The sequence below is a fragment of the Salmo trutta genome, chromosome 28 (genome assembly GCF_901001165.1).
Source record: "Salmo trutta chromosome 28, fSalTru1.1, whole genome shotgun sequence".
NCBI classification, from domain to species: domain Eukaryota; kingdom Metazoa; phylum Chordata; class Actinopteri; order Salmoniformes; family Salmonidae; genus Salmo; species Salmo trutta.
Window position 1 is genome coordinate 42,121,201 of NC_042984.1, and position 13,767 is coordinate 42,134,967.

Sequence of the window (13,767 nt, forward strand, 5' to 3'; positions counted from 1 at the left end):
GTAATATATTGTAAGACCTTTCATTGCCTGCTTATATGCCCCCCTTAATCCAGCTAGCCAGATACTAGTGAGCATCACTCTGATTGGTTCACTGTTCCCAGGAGTACCAGAAGCCCTTGCTAGAGCCGGAGGCCCGTCAGATACCCCTGGCGTCTCGCGTGGCCGAGTGGGACCTCAGTGAGAAGATCAGAGACCTCTTTGTGGCCTCGGTCAGTATGGAGGATAGCTCTATCCAAATTTAGGGACCAGGTTCGTGTTTATTAGGTTCAATGAAAATGAGGGTTTGTCTTCCTGTTTCAGTCTGTTTTCTTTTGTTTGGTACTTGGGTCGTTCCACCAATTCGGTGCGTATAAAGAGCACATGTTCAACTTCATAAAAAACGAGTAAGTGCCTAGTTTTTAATCGGTGCCAAGTAAAGTAACAGGGTTGATGATTTCTTCTTAAATCAGCCATAAATCCCCTTGTGACAGGGAATGGAAGCTTGTGTGCAACAGGCAGTGGCAACTGAATGCAAAAAATGATAAAACATTTCTAGCCTATCTATCTACGGGTAACAAGGTTGACATGTTATGCTTGACCGGCTCAGTTTTCCACCAGAAAATGGCCAAAAAGAGTAGAACCAGTTCACCTGCATTTACTCTATGATTTGACTATTAACTGTACAATGTTTCTTTTGAAAAATATTTTAAAAGGAATAGTTTCACCATATTAAAACGAGAGTTCAGTTCACATAACAGCATTGACCTTACAATTAGGGATAGACGTAATGAAGTAAATAATGTTATTCAGAAATGACTTTGACAAAGCAACAAAATAACTAGGCTTTACAATGATGGTGAAACTTGGAGAAATGATGTTAATAAGTGTGTTAAAATCTTTTTAGAAGTGACACAGGGTTGATGGAGAATGTTGGCACTTTAGAAACATTTTGATTTATTGAATTCTCCATGTTGTCTATATTTAAAGGACTATTTATTTAGTATAACAGGCTTTCAATATTGGTGCACAATTTCTACTTAAAATTTCAAAGGGACGCAAGAGGCACTCATTTTGGAATACTTTGAAAATGCATCCTCCCCCCAGCCCTTCCTTCCATGTATCGTTCCACTGATTTTATAGTACATGACTGGATTTTGAATCCATTTTTCTCTCCACAGTTTTCCAGGTCAATAGTACTAGACGTGTACAGAAATTGTGTCAACAACTTCACTAACGCTCTCATGAAGAAAGCTTGCATTTCCAAGACAGCTTTCCTGGAGTTTCTATAGGTGGGCTACGCTTTCCTATTTGATCAGTCTGTTTACAATGAATTAGTCTTCTTTCCTCTCCCAAGGGTGTAGAAATGTTTGCTGACACAGTATATCTATTCGCATTCATAGCTCGTTATCTATTTGCATTCCTCGTTTTCTAGTAGCATTTGGTGAAACAGTCAGTCAGATTGCCTCCAGCCGTTCAAGGTTCCTCCTGCATTTTAATTTGTGTTTGGCAACGCCAGACTGCCATATATAGCATGCTCTGTTGACTGTGATCTGATGTAATGGACTCTGTTGACCCAGGCCCTGTGGTTGTTACCCTACATATGAAGCAAGCGTTCAGTCCCGAGAGAATCATGCTTTATGGCTTTATGGTTAAACCAATCCAGCGCTTCCCTCAGTTTATCCTGCTGCTAAAGGTTAGTTCCAAGATGCTCATGATAAGTTTTACAATGCATTGTAACAGCATAATAATGTATACCGCCTGCAGGCTTTAAATAAAGTGTTACCAACTTAAAGATAATACATGTATAATACCTGCTGTTCATGATTTATATACTGTATACATCTACATGGTTTTTACATGCAAAATATTCATTAATAAGCACCAATAAACATATCATTTGAGAAAAGAGGAACACATACATAAAAAAGCTATAGAGCTTCTCAAAACATGTATTTGGAAACATATAAGCAGTGGTGGAAAAGGTACCCAATTGTCATACTTGAGTAAAAGTAAAGAATTCTTAATAGAAAATGACTCACTTAAAGCAGTAAAATACTACTTGAGTAAAAGACTAAAAGTATTTGGTTTTAAATATACTTAAGTATCAAAAGTAAAAGTATAAATAATTTCAAATTGCTTATATTAAGTAAACCAGACGGCACCATTTTCTTGTTATTTTAATGTACGGATAGCCAGTGGCACACTCCAACACACAGACATTTACAAACAAAGCATTTGTGTTTAGTGAGTCCACCAGATCAGAGGCAGTAGAGATGACCAGAGATGTTCTCTTGATAAGTGAGTGAATTGGACCATTTTCCTGTTCTGCATTCAAAATATGAGTACTTTTGGGTGTCAGGGAAATGTATGGAGAAAAAGTACATTATTTTCATTACGAATGTAGTGAAGTAAAAGTTGTCAAAAATATAAATAGTGAAGTAAAATACAGATACCCCAAAAAACTACTTAAGTAGTACTTTAAAGTATTTTACTTAAGTACTTTCCACCACTGCATATAAGGGCCATAGTATACAGTAGCCGGCTCTGTTAAGCATGTCAGGTGGATCTCTTGGGGGAACCCCCCCCCCCCAGGACATCAAGGACATGCTGAAGAACACTCCCCGGGCCCACCCTGACCGTATGCCCCTGCAGTTGGCCCTCACTGAGCTGGAGACGTTAGCCGAGAGGCTGAACGAGCAGAAACGAGTAGCAGACCAGGTCGCTGAAATCCAGCATCTGGCACGTAGAGTTGGTGACCGCCAATTGAGCAAGGTCTATGCATCTGTCCGTTTTTCTCAAAATATATTTTAAGGTCAATAAGAAAAACATTTTTCTTTTGTTAATTCTACTTTGTGTAAGAGTAAATGAGTGAGTGTTTTGTGTTTTGTTTTGTTGTGTTGTGTGTAATGTTGTGTGACATTTGTGTCCCCTCTGTAGCTCTTTAACTCAGACTAGAGGCAGCTGATACTGTGCAAGGTGCTGATTGAGATGGTGTACGGGGAGAAAGGACAGGTCTTCAAGTCCAAGGAGAGCAAAGTCTTCCTCAGTAACGACACCCTCATCTGTGCAAACATCAGTGTCAAGTGAGTCAGCACTACCAGGATGCGACCATAGAAATACATTCTCTATGGATGAGGTATACTGTCAAATGTCATGTTGAAAGAATGTCAGCCACACTGCATATTCATGTGAACCAACATTTTTTTCCCTCTGTCCTCTCCAAATCAAATGAAATCAAATGTTATTGGTCACATACACATGTTAGCAGATGTAATTGCAGATGTAGCGAAATGCTTGTGTTTCTAGCTCCAACAGTGCAGTAATATCCAACAAAATATGTAACAAGTAATGTCTAACAATTTTACAACAATACACACAAATCTAAAGTAAAGGAATGGAATTAAGAATATATACATTTTTTGATAATGTCATTATCGAAGAAAGGTCAAGTTTTCCCCAAGTTTCACCCAACGTCACATCTTAAAATCTTCCGTTTTGATCAGTGAACCTCACAAATTATTCATTGCACCTTACTTGATTCAGCTCATGCCTCATGCCAACTTTGCCCTTAACTTGTGAAAGGGATCGCGATGTTTCACAATGCTTCCCATGCATGATTATGGGGAATATATGAATAATAATGTGGCCCAAAAATCAGTAGGGGGTCCGCTGTTTGGAGAGATATTCAACTGATCAGAAGGACTGTAATTACAATGTATTCCTGTATTCCCCTTTCATATTGTTGATTCAAAGAGCCCTGGATGATTTTTCAATTGCTGAATGCATTATCTTACATAGAGGGCTCTATTTTTGGCTGGCGTTAAGCCAGCGCAATTGTAACATGCACGCTCGTTGGAAATTTCAACTTGCTCTGGGCTATTTTCAAACACTTGCACAAGGATTGGTAATTTACCTGTCTTATATGAGCTCGCTTGCACTGAGAAGGGAGGGTGGCAATATCTGAAGTGTGTCCTTAGGGTTAGGGTTAGGAGCAAGGAGTCATCCGGCCAGGTCATCAGGTCAGGTAGTCCTGTGGCATGGCCCCAGGGCCCAGGTCCTCCGGGAGGGGAGAGAGAGAGAATTAGAGGGGGCATACTTAAATTCACACAGGACACCGGATAAGACAGGAGAAATACTCCAGATATAACAGACTGACCCTAGCCCCCCGACACATAAACTATTGCAGCATAGATGCTGGAGGCTGAGACAGGAGGGGTCAGGAGACACTGTGGCCCCTTCCGATGATACCCCCGGACAAGGCCAACCAGGCAAGATATAACCCCACCCACTTTACCAAAGCACAGCCCCCACACCACTAGAGGGATATCGTCAAACCACCAACTTACTACCCTGAGACAAGGCTGAGTATAGCCCACGAATATCTCCTCCACGGCACGAGCCCGAGGGGGTGGAAAACCGGACCGGAAGATCACTTCTGTGACTCAACCCACTCAAGTGACACATCCCTCCTAGGGACGGCATGGAAGAGCACTAGTAAGCCAGTGACTCAGCCCCCATAATAGGGTCAGAGGCAAGCGCTCATTACACAATTTATTTATTAATCAAAACGCCAGCTCCACCGCCAGCTCATAATTCCCGCAGTGAAAATAGCAAAGATATTTCTGACACCCCCCCAGACATATAGTGTTAACTCAAGCGCTAAGATTTGCTATTGTGTTAGGTTTGTTAAAATAGAGTCCTCATTGTTTGTCCAGCATCTTGTTCAGGCCCATAGAGATGGAAAAGAGAGGGCACTATCTTTGCAATGATGGCTTCTAGGACAGCATGGGAAATACTATTGAAAATAGGCTCTGGGGCAAGTGCGCCCTCTATCCGTCTCTATCTTCAGGCCATTGAAATGTGTTCCTGTTTCTTCAACTAGGGGTACCCCTGATATCAGCTGCCTAGTTCCTATTGGTCCTAAATACACAGTGAAGTGGACAGAAGAGCTTTCAAAGCAAAGATACAGGGAAACGGGCAAATGTTGCTAATGTTCCAGGTAAAACGACATTCAATTTGTCCAGTTCAAATGTAAATGCATTGTACGTACACCTTCACATGAAAGACAAAATACCCATTGTAAGCTATGAAAAAGCAAGCCTTCCCACTCTATCACCAAGCACTTGTTCCAAATAAATCTAGCCTGTCAGTTTTCTGGGTATGAGCTCAGCAAGTGTGTCTCTACTGCTACCTGCTTGGGGAGAACTAACTCGTTTTTAAATCTCTAAAGGCTTTATTGCCCTAATTGAGTGATAATAGAAGCTACATGTAACCCTCTGGGGGTATGTCAGATGTTCTCCCTAGAGTCTCACATGTCTGAGATAAACATCCCTGTATTATTTTGAGGTTCATTCTCATTTGGAGTTAACTTGCTGTTGATGTGTATGAAATGTATGCATTCACTACTGTAAGTCGCTCTGGATAAGAGCGTCTGCTAAATGACTAAAATGTAAAATGTAAATGGAAGTGTTTTGGAGAAACCCAGCAGGATATTTACTAACTCTTGAAATGCCAGAGAATGATGGTGACAGGGACAGTTACAGTCTTGTCTATCTTATCCGCAAAGAGCAGGTGTAGGTGTAGTCTTTTGCTCCAGCCACCCGATTCAGCTGATCAACTAATCACAGTCCACTCCTCAAGAAAGACTTAAAACTAGTTGAATCAGATGTATTACTGTACTTCTTTGGCTTGAGAAAGCCTTCACCCACAACAGCCCTTTGTGCATTTTGATATTGATTACTGCATTGTTGGGTTTGGAGCTTGCGAGAAAGGCATTTCACTGTACTTGTGCACGTGACATTAAAACGTGAAACTTGAAACTTGCTTTAGGAGGAGTAAGAGGAGATGGATGATAGTGATGATGAAGGTGGTGATGATGATGACGCCAATGTTAAAGATATGACTGGGTGTGCCAGGTAAAGTGTTCCTGGGCCCGCCCTGACTGTACCAGGAGCTGGAGTAGCTACAATACGACCTGTCTGTTGTTGAACAGGTCACCCTGCTAGTCAGGACATTTCAAGGCACCTAACAGGTTAGACACACATCTACACACATTAACGTTTACTTTCCAACACTGCTTATTGGACAGACAGTGTCACCTTGACAGTTATTATGTTTATTATGTGATCCAATTACTCTACCACCATTTCTCTGAAGACAACAGTAGGGCAGGACGTGCCTAGCAATGCAGATTCTCATCCTCATCAAAGAGGACGAGATCCAGTGTGCCAACAAGTGCCACCTGCGGCTGGCTGTGCCAGGCAAGCCCGACAAGTAAGTCCCCAGGAAGTTAAAAGGGGTACACAGAAGTGACTAAAGATGGCGCTAGGATGCATAGCTGCCGTTTTATGGACTCCTGACCAATTCTGCTATTTTGTGGGTTGTTTTGCGCTGATCTTAAAAATAAATTCTACATGATGTTTACGCCATCATTTCCTATGACCGAAAAGATTCTGGACATCAGAATAGCAATCACTGACCACAATCTGGACGAAAACTTCTACTTAAATGAGTCTTCGGCACAGAACATACTGCTCACCTTAGATCAGGCCCTAATCCTGACACTCGGAAGAAGAAAAACGACGGCACATTGATGACACTATGGCGACGAGTGAATAAACCGCCCTTACCCTCTGTTCTATTGGCGAATGTGCAATCGTTGGAGAACAAACTGAACAAACTCCATTCGAGAAGATTCTATCAACAGGACATTGAGAACTTTAATATGCTATGCTTTTTGGAGTCATGGCTGAACAAGGACATGGATAATATACAGTTAGCTGGGTTTTCCATGCATCGGCAGGACAGAACAGCAGTGTCTGGTAAGATCCGTGGCGGTGGGATGTGTTTCTTTGTCAACAAAGACTGGTGCGCGATCTCTAATATTAAGTCTCGAGGTTCTGCTCGCCTTAATTAGAATACCTCATGATATGCTGTAGACCATACTATTTACCAAGAGAGTTTTCAACTATATTTTTTGGAGCTGTCTATTTATCACCTCAAACCGATGCTGGCACTAAAACCGCACTCAACGAGCTGTATAAGGCTATAAGTGAACAAGAAAATGCTCATTCAGAGCCGGCACTCCTAGTGGCAGGGGATTTTAATGTAGGAAAACTGGAATACGTTGTACCTCATTTCTAGCAGCATGTTACCTGTACAACTAGAGGGAAAAAAACTCTAGATCACCTTTACACACGCACAGAGACACATACAAAGCTCTGCCTCACCGTCCATTTGGCAAATCTGACCATAACTCTATCCTTCTGATTTCTGCTTACAAGCAAAAACTCAAACAGGATGTACCAGTGACGCACTCAATACAGAAGTGGTCCGATGAAGCGGATGCTAAACTACAGGACTGTTTTGCTAGCACAGGCTGGAATATGTTCCGGGATTCATCCAATGGCATTGAGGAGTTTACTACATCAGTCACCTCTTCTTTAATAAGTCCATTCACGACATTGTCCGTATAGTGACAGTATGTACATATCCCAACCAGAAGCCATGGATTACAGGCAAGCCCGACAAGTACATTCACACTGAGCAGTTAAAAGGGCGCCGGAAGAAATGGGCGCCTAACCAATTGTGCTATTGTGTGTTTTCTTTGTTGCATTATTTGTAACTTATTTTGTACATAATGTTTCTGCCACCGTATCGTACAGCAATAAAGAGCTTCTGGATATCAGGACAGTGATCACTCACCTCAGATTAGACTAAGAAGTTTTCTTCAACAAGCAGGATGCTCAGGATGTACTTCAAACACACGACAAGGCTAACATCCCCGTCATTGGCAAGAGAAAGAGACGCAGGTACAGACACAGAGCGGGGTGCCTCGTAAGGATCCGCAGAAGGCGAGTGGGAAAGCTACCGTTACCATCAATATTACTTGCCAACATGCAATCATTGGACAATAAATTAGACGAGGTACGATCACGAATATCCTACCAACGGGACATCAGAAACTGTAACATCTTATGTTTCACGGAATCGTGGCTGAATGATGACATCGATATTCAGCTATCGGGATATACGCTGCACCGGCTAGATAGAACAGCACATTCCGGTAAGACGGGGGGGGGGGGGGGTCTGTGCATATTTGTAAACAAGAGCTGGTGCACGAAATCTAAGGAAGTCTCTAGATTTTGCTCGCCTCAAGTAGAGTATCTTATGATAAGCTGTAGACCACACTATTTGCCAAGAGAGTGTTCATCCATACTTTTCGTGGCTGTTTATTTACCACCACAGACTGATGCTGGCACTAAGACTGCACTCAGTCAGCTGTATAAGGAAATAAGCAAACAGGAAACCGCTCACCCAGAGGCGGTGCTCCTAGTGGCCGAGGATTTTAATGCAGGGAAACTTAAATCAGTTTTACCTAATTTCTCATTTGAACATGTTAAATGCGCAACTGGGGAAAAAAATTCTAGATCACCTGTACTCCACACACAGAGATGCATACAAAGCTCTCCCTAACCCTCGTCCTCCATTTGGTAAATCTGACCACAATTCTATCCTCCTGATTCTTGCTTACAAGCAAAAGATTAAAGCAGGAAGCACCAGTGACTCGGTCTATAAAAAATTGGTCAGATGAAGCAGATGCTAAACTACAGGACTGTTTTGCTAGTACAGACTTGAACATGTTCCGGGATTCTTCCGATGGCATAGACGAGTACACCACATCAGTCACTGCCTTTATCAATAAGTGCATCAAGGACGTCGTCCCCACAGTGACTGTACGTACATACCCCAACCAGAAGCCATGGATTACAGGCAACATTCGCACTTAGCTAAAGGGTAGAGCTGCCGCTTTCAAGGAGCGAGACACTAATCCGGGCGCGTATGAGAAATCCCGCTACGCCCTCAGACAAACCATCAAACAGGCAAAATGTCAATAAAGGACAAAGATCGAATCTTACTTACTACGAATCTGACGCTCGTCGGATGTGGCAGGGCTTGCAAACTATCACGGATTACAAAGGGAAACCCAGCCGAGAGCTTCCCACTGACGCGAGCCTACTAGACAAGCTAATGCATTCTATGCTTGCTTCGAGGCAAGTAACACTGAACCATGCATGAGAGCATCAGCTGTTCTGGACGACTGTGTGATCACGCTCTCCGTAGCCGATGTGAGTAAGACCTTTAAACAGGTTAACATTCACAAGGCCACAGGGCCAGACAGATTACCAGGATGCATACTCAGAGCATGCGCTGACCAGCTAGCAAGTGTCTTCTCTGACAATTTTAACCTTTCCCTGACCCAGTCTGTAATACCTACATGTTTCAACCCTGTGCCCAAGAAGACCAAAGTAACTTGTCTAAATGACTACCGCCCCATAGCGCTCACATCTGTAGCTATGAAATTCTTTGAAAGGCTGGTCATAGCTCACAACAACACCATCATCCCAGAGACCCTGGGCCCACTCCAATTTGCATACTGCCCATGCAAATCCACAGATGACGCAATCTCTATTGCACTCCACACTACCCTTTCCCACCTGGACAAAAGGAGCACCTACATGAGAATGCTGTTCATTGACTACAGCTCAGCGTTCAACACCATAGTGCTCTCCAAGCACATCAATGAGCAAAGGTCCCTGGGACTGAACACCTCCCTTTACAACTGGATCCTGGACTTCCTGACGGGCCACCCCCAGGTGGTGAAGGTAAGCAACAACACATCTGCCATTCTGATCCTCAACATGGGGGCCCCTCAGGGGTGCGTGCTAAGTCTGCTCCTGTACTCCCTGTTCACCCACGACAGCGTGACCTCGCACGACTCCAACACCATCATCAAGTTTGACACAACGGTGGTGGGCCTGATCACCAATAACAATGAGACACCCTTTAGGGACAAGGTCAGAGACCTGGCAGTGTGGTGCCAGCACAACAACCTCTCCCTCAACATGGGCAAGACAAAGGAGGTTAACATGGAGTACAGGAAACGGAGGGCCAAATATGCCCCCATTCACATTGACGGGGCTGTAATGGACCTTCAAGTTCCTCTGTGTCCACATCGCTAAGGACCTATCTTGATCCAAACAAACCAACACAGTCGTGAAGATCGTACAACAATGCCTCTTCCCCCTCAAGAGGAAGTAAAAAATGTACTGTTCTCTCTGCTACTGCAAGGCAAGTGGTACCGGAGTGCCAAGTCTGCGATCAAAAGGCTCTTGAACAGCTTCTACTCCCAAGCCATAAGACTGCTAAATAGCTAACTAAATAGCTATCAGGACTATCTGCATTGACCCTTTTTGCACTAACTCTTTTTGACTCTATGCACACACACTGGACTCTACCCACACTACACACTCACACATACTTACACTGACACTCCAACACATACGCACACACGCACGCACAGACTCACTCACTCACTCACACATAACACGTACACACAGGCACACATTCGCCACACACACACACACTTTCACACTCATCATATACGCTGCTGCTACTGTCTATTATCTATCCTGTTGCCTAGTCACTTTACACCTACCTATATGTACATATGTACCTCAATTTCCTCGTATCCCTGAACATCGACTCAGTACTGTTACCCCATGTATGTAGCCAAGCTAGCGTTGCTCATTGTGTATTTATTGCTTGTGTTACTATGGGTGTGTGTGTGGGTGGTTGGTCTTTGGGACCTCCCTTGGTTAGGTGGGTAGCAGATGGCAGGGCAGCTTGGAGTGGGTGGCATGGACTGGCACATTCTTAGTCTACTGCCAAGCTGTGGCTAGTCTATTCCTGTGTGGTTTGATATTGGAATATTGGTGCCGTTTACAACTACAGCCATTCATTTAAATGCCAAATAGGCAGTTAGTGCTTTTTTTCATGTTTCTGATGGAAACTCATTCTCTACTAAAGCAATTCAAGGTCCAGCATTAGCATCATTATCCACTAGCTCATAGCCCTAGAATGCAGGGTCAGGGCTAGGTCAGGGAGACCCTCTCCATTCCCATCTGCACTATTCTTGCTTGTGATTGTCTGTTTATGTCTGTGTGCAGACACGTGTGAGCCTGTATGCCTATATGTTAATGCATTTATTTTATTGTCCCTCAGATCTGGACGGCCGGTCAGTTTAATGGTTTTTCAACAGCGCCAGTCCCCTCAGCAAGATCTCCTGGGTGAATCTTTAACAGTATAGCTAGCCTACGAGCTTAGCTAGTCTACTCCTAATACAGACCTAATACATATTTAAGCTTTGTCGCATATTGGTCATCGTATATGTTTTGCCCACTGGTGGATGTTGTAGAGGTGTACAGCTAAACGTATCTCTTTTGACCCAGGGGAAGAGAACACGCCGGACTGGGTATGTGTGGAGGATGATTTGAAGACTAGACCTCCATTCTGGTGTCCCTTTCTAGCCTGACTACTCCCCATCTTTTCCCCCAAAACTCAAGACCTAAAGGTAAGCAGCAAAAGCTGTGAGGAAGCTCAGTGGTGGAGTGGACATATTTTGACAGCAAAATTATGCCATTTAAGAGAGTAGGAAAGCGATCGTAGACAACAGAAAGATCTGTTTTATGGTTTTATGAAGAAAACAATTTGGGTCAGATGACACTGTAATAAAGTAAAGTGAGAAATTAAGCTTGAGTTCCTCTGAAGGTATCTGGTACATTGGTGGATTTGCGCTTGAACAGAGAGAAGACGATGTAGCAGGCCTTGGCTTCAATCAACCCGGGGAATCAGAAAAAAATTGAATAATTGGCAATTAGAGTAGTGTGACTGGGATTCCTTTGTGTGTCGCAGGCTATGATTAGCAGGTTACATCTCGTTCAGTCAGTGTCTATCTCTCTAGCGTTTCCTGGCAGCTGAGCTGGACAAGTCAGCCAAATTGACTGATAAGATTGTGGAAGCTGTTTGATAAAGAAAATGGAATCCTTCACTCACATGAGGAGAATAGCAGTCCTTGCTCATCTAAGAGACCACTAAATTACCAGAGGAACATTTTTTACATTGCCATTTCTTGTAATTTAGCAGACGCTCTTATTCAGAGCAATTTACAGGCGCAAATGGAATGGCATTAAACACCTGGAAACCATGTGTTTGATGTATTTGATACCATTCCACTGATTCCGCTCCAGTCATTACCACGAGCACGTTCTTCCCAATTAAGGTGCCACCAACCTCCTGAGATATATATATAAAAATAACACCCTTTGTTATTTCTTGCACTATATATATATAGCACTGCATTTGGAAAGTATTCAAACCCCTTGACTTTTTCCACATTTTGTTATGTTACAGCCTTATTCTAAAATTACTTAAATTGTATTTTTCCCTCATCAATCTACCCACAATACCCCATAATGACAAAGCAAAAACTGTTTTTTAGAAATTTTTGCAAATGTATTACAAATAAAAAAAACTCACCTTTACATAAGTATTCAAACCCTTTACTGAGTACTTTGTTTAAGCACCTTTGACAATGATTACAGACTCAATTCTTCTTGGGTATGACACTACAAGCTTGGCACACCTGTATTTGGGGAGTTTCTCCCATTCTTCTCTGCAGATCCTCTCAAGCTCTGTCAGGTTGGATAGGGAGCGTCGCTGCACAGCTATTTTCAGGTCAAAAGATGTTTGGGTTCAAGTCCGGGCTTTGGCTCGGCCATTGAAGGACATTCAGAAACGTGTCCCAAAGCCACTCCTACATTGTCTTGGCTGTGTGCTTAGGGTTGTTGTCCTGTTGGAAGGTGAACCTTCACCCAAGCCTGAGGTCCTGAGCGCTCTGGAGCAGGTTTTCATCAAGGAACTCTATTTTGCTACGTTCATCTTTCCCTCGATCTGACTAGTCTCCCAGTCTGCCACTACATGCTTCACTGTAGGGATGGTGCCAGGTTTCCTCCAGAAGTGATGCTTGGCATTCAGGCCAAAGAGTTCAATCTTGGTTTCATCAGACCAGAGAATCTTGTTTATCATGGCCTGAGAGTCCTTTAGGTGCCTTTTGGCTAACTCCAAGCGGGCTGTCATGTGCCTTTTAATGAGGAGTGGCTTCCGTCTGGCCACTACCATAAAGGCCTGATTGGTGGAGTGCTTCAGAGATGGTTGTACTTCTGGAAGGTTCTCCCATCTCCACAAAGGAACTCTGGAGCTCTGTCAGAGTGACCATAGGGTTGTTGGTCACCGCCCTGGCCAAGGCTCTTCTCCCCCGGTTGCTCAGTTTGGCTGGGTGGCCAGCTCTAGGAAGAGCCTTGGTGGTTCCAAACTTCTTCCATTTAAGAATGATGGAGGCCACTGTATTCTTCAATGCTCCAGAAATGTTATGGTACACTTACCCAGATTTGTGTCTCGACACAATCCTGTCTTGGAGCTCTACGGTCAATTCCTTCGACCTCATGGCTTGGTTTTTGCTCTGACATGTACTGTCAACTGTGGGACCTTATTTAGACAGGTGTGTACCTTTTCAAAATCATGTCCAATCAACTGAATCTACAACAGGTGGACTGCAATCAAGTTGTAGAAACATCTCAAGGATGATCAATGGAAACACGATGCACCTGAGCTCAATTTCGAGTCTCATAGCAAAGGGTCTGACTACTTATGTAAATAAGGTATTTCTGTTTTTATATTTAAGAAATTTGCAAAAAAAATTGTTTTTGCTTTGTCACAATGGTGTATTGTGTGTTGATTGATGAGCATCACTTTACCAATTATGAAATTCTCTTACGTTGAGGACTTTTTACAAACAACATTGTGTCAGCCAGTTTTTGCCCAGTGGGTTTATTATAATTCAACATTGTTGAGTTGACTTCATCTATATCATCACTGGTATAATGATAT

At 43.1% G+C, this 13,767-nt stretch overlaps 1 long non-coding RNA gene across 1 annotated transcript; it reads left to right on the forward strand.

Moving 5' to 3' along the window:
* The first annotated feature begins 1,382 nt into the window (after nucleotides 1-1,382).
* Nucleotides 1,383-5,305, forward strand: LOC115166277 (uncharacterized). The gene is made up of 3 exons (XR_003870297.1): nucleotides 1,383-1,672; nucleotides 2,917-3,062; nucleotides 4,862-5,305. It is a non-coding gene; the product is annotated as an uncharacterized LOC115166277 (long non-coding RNA).
* Nucleotides 5,306-13,767: the final 8,462 nt, after the last annotated feature.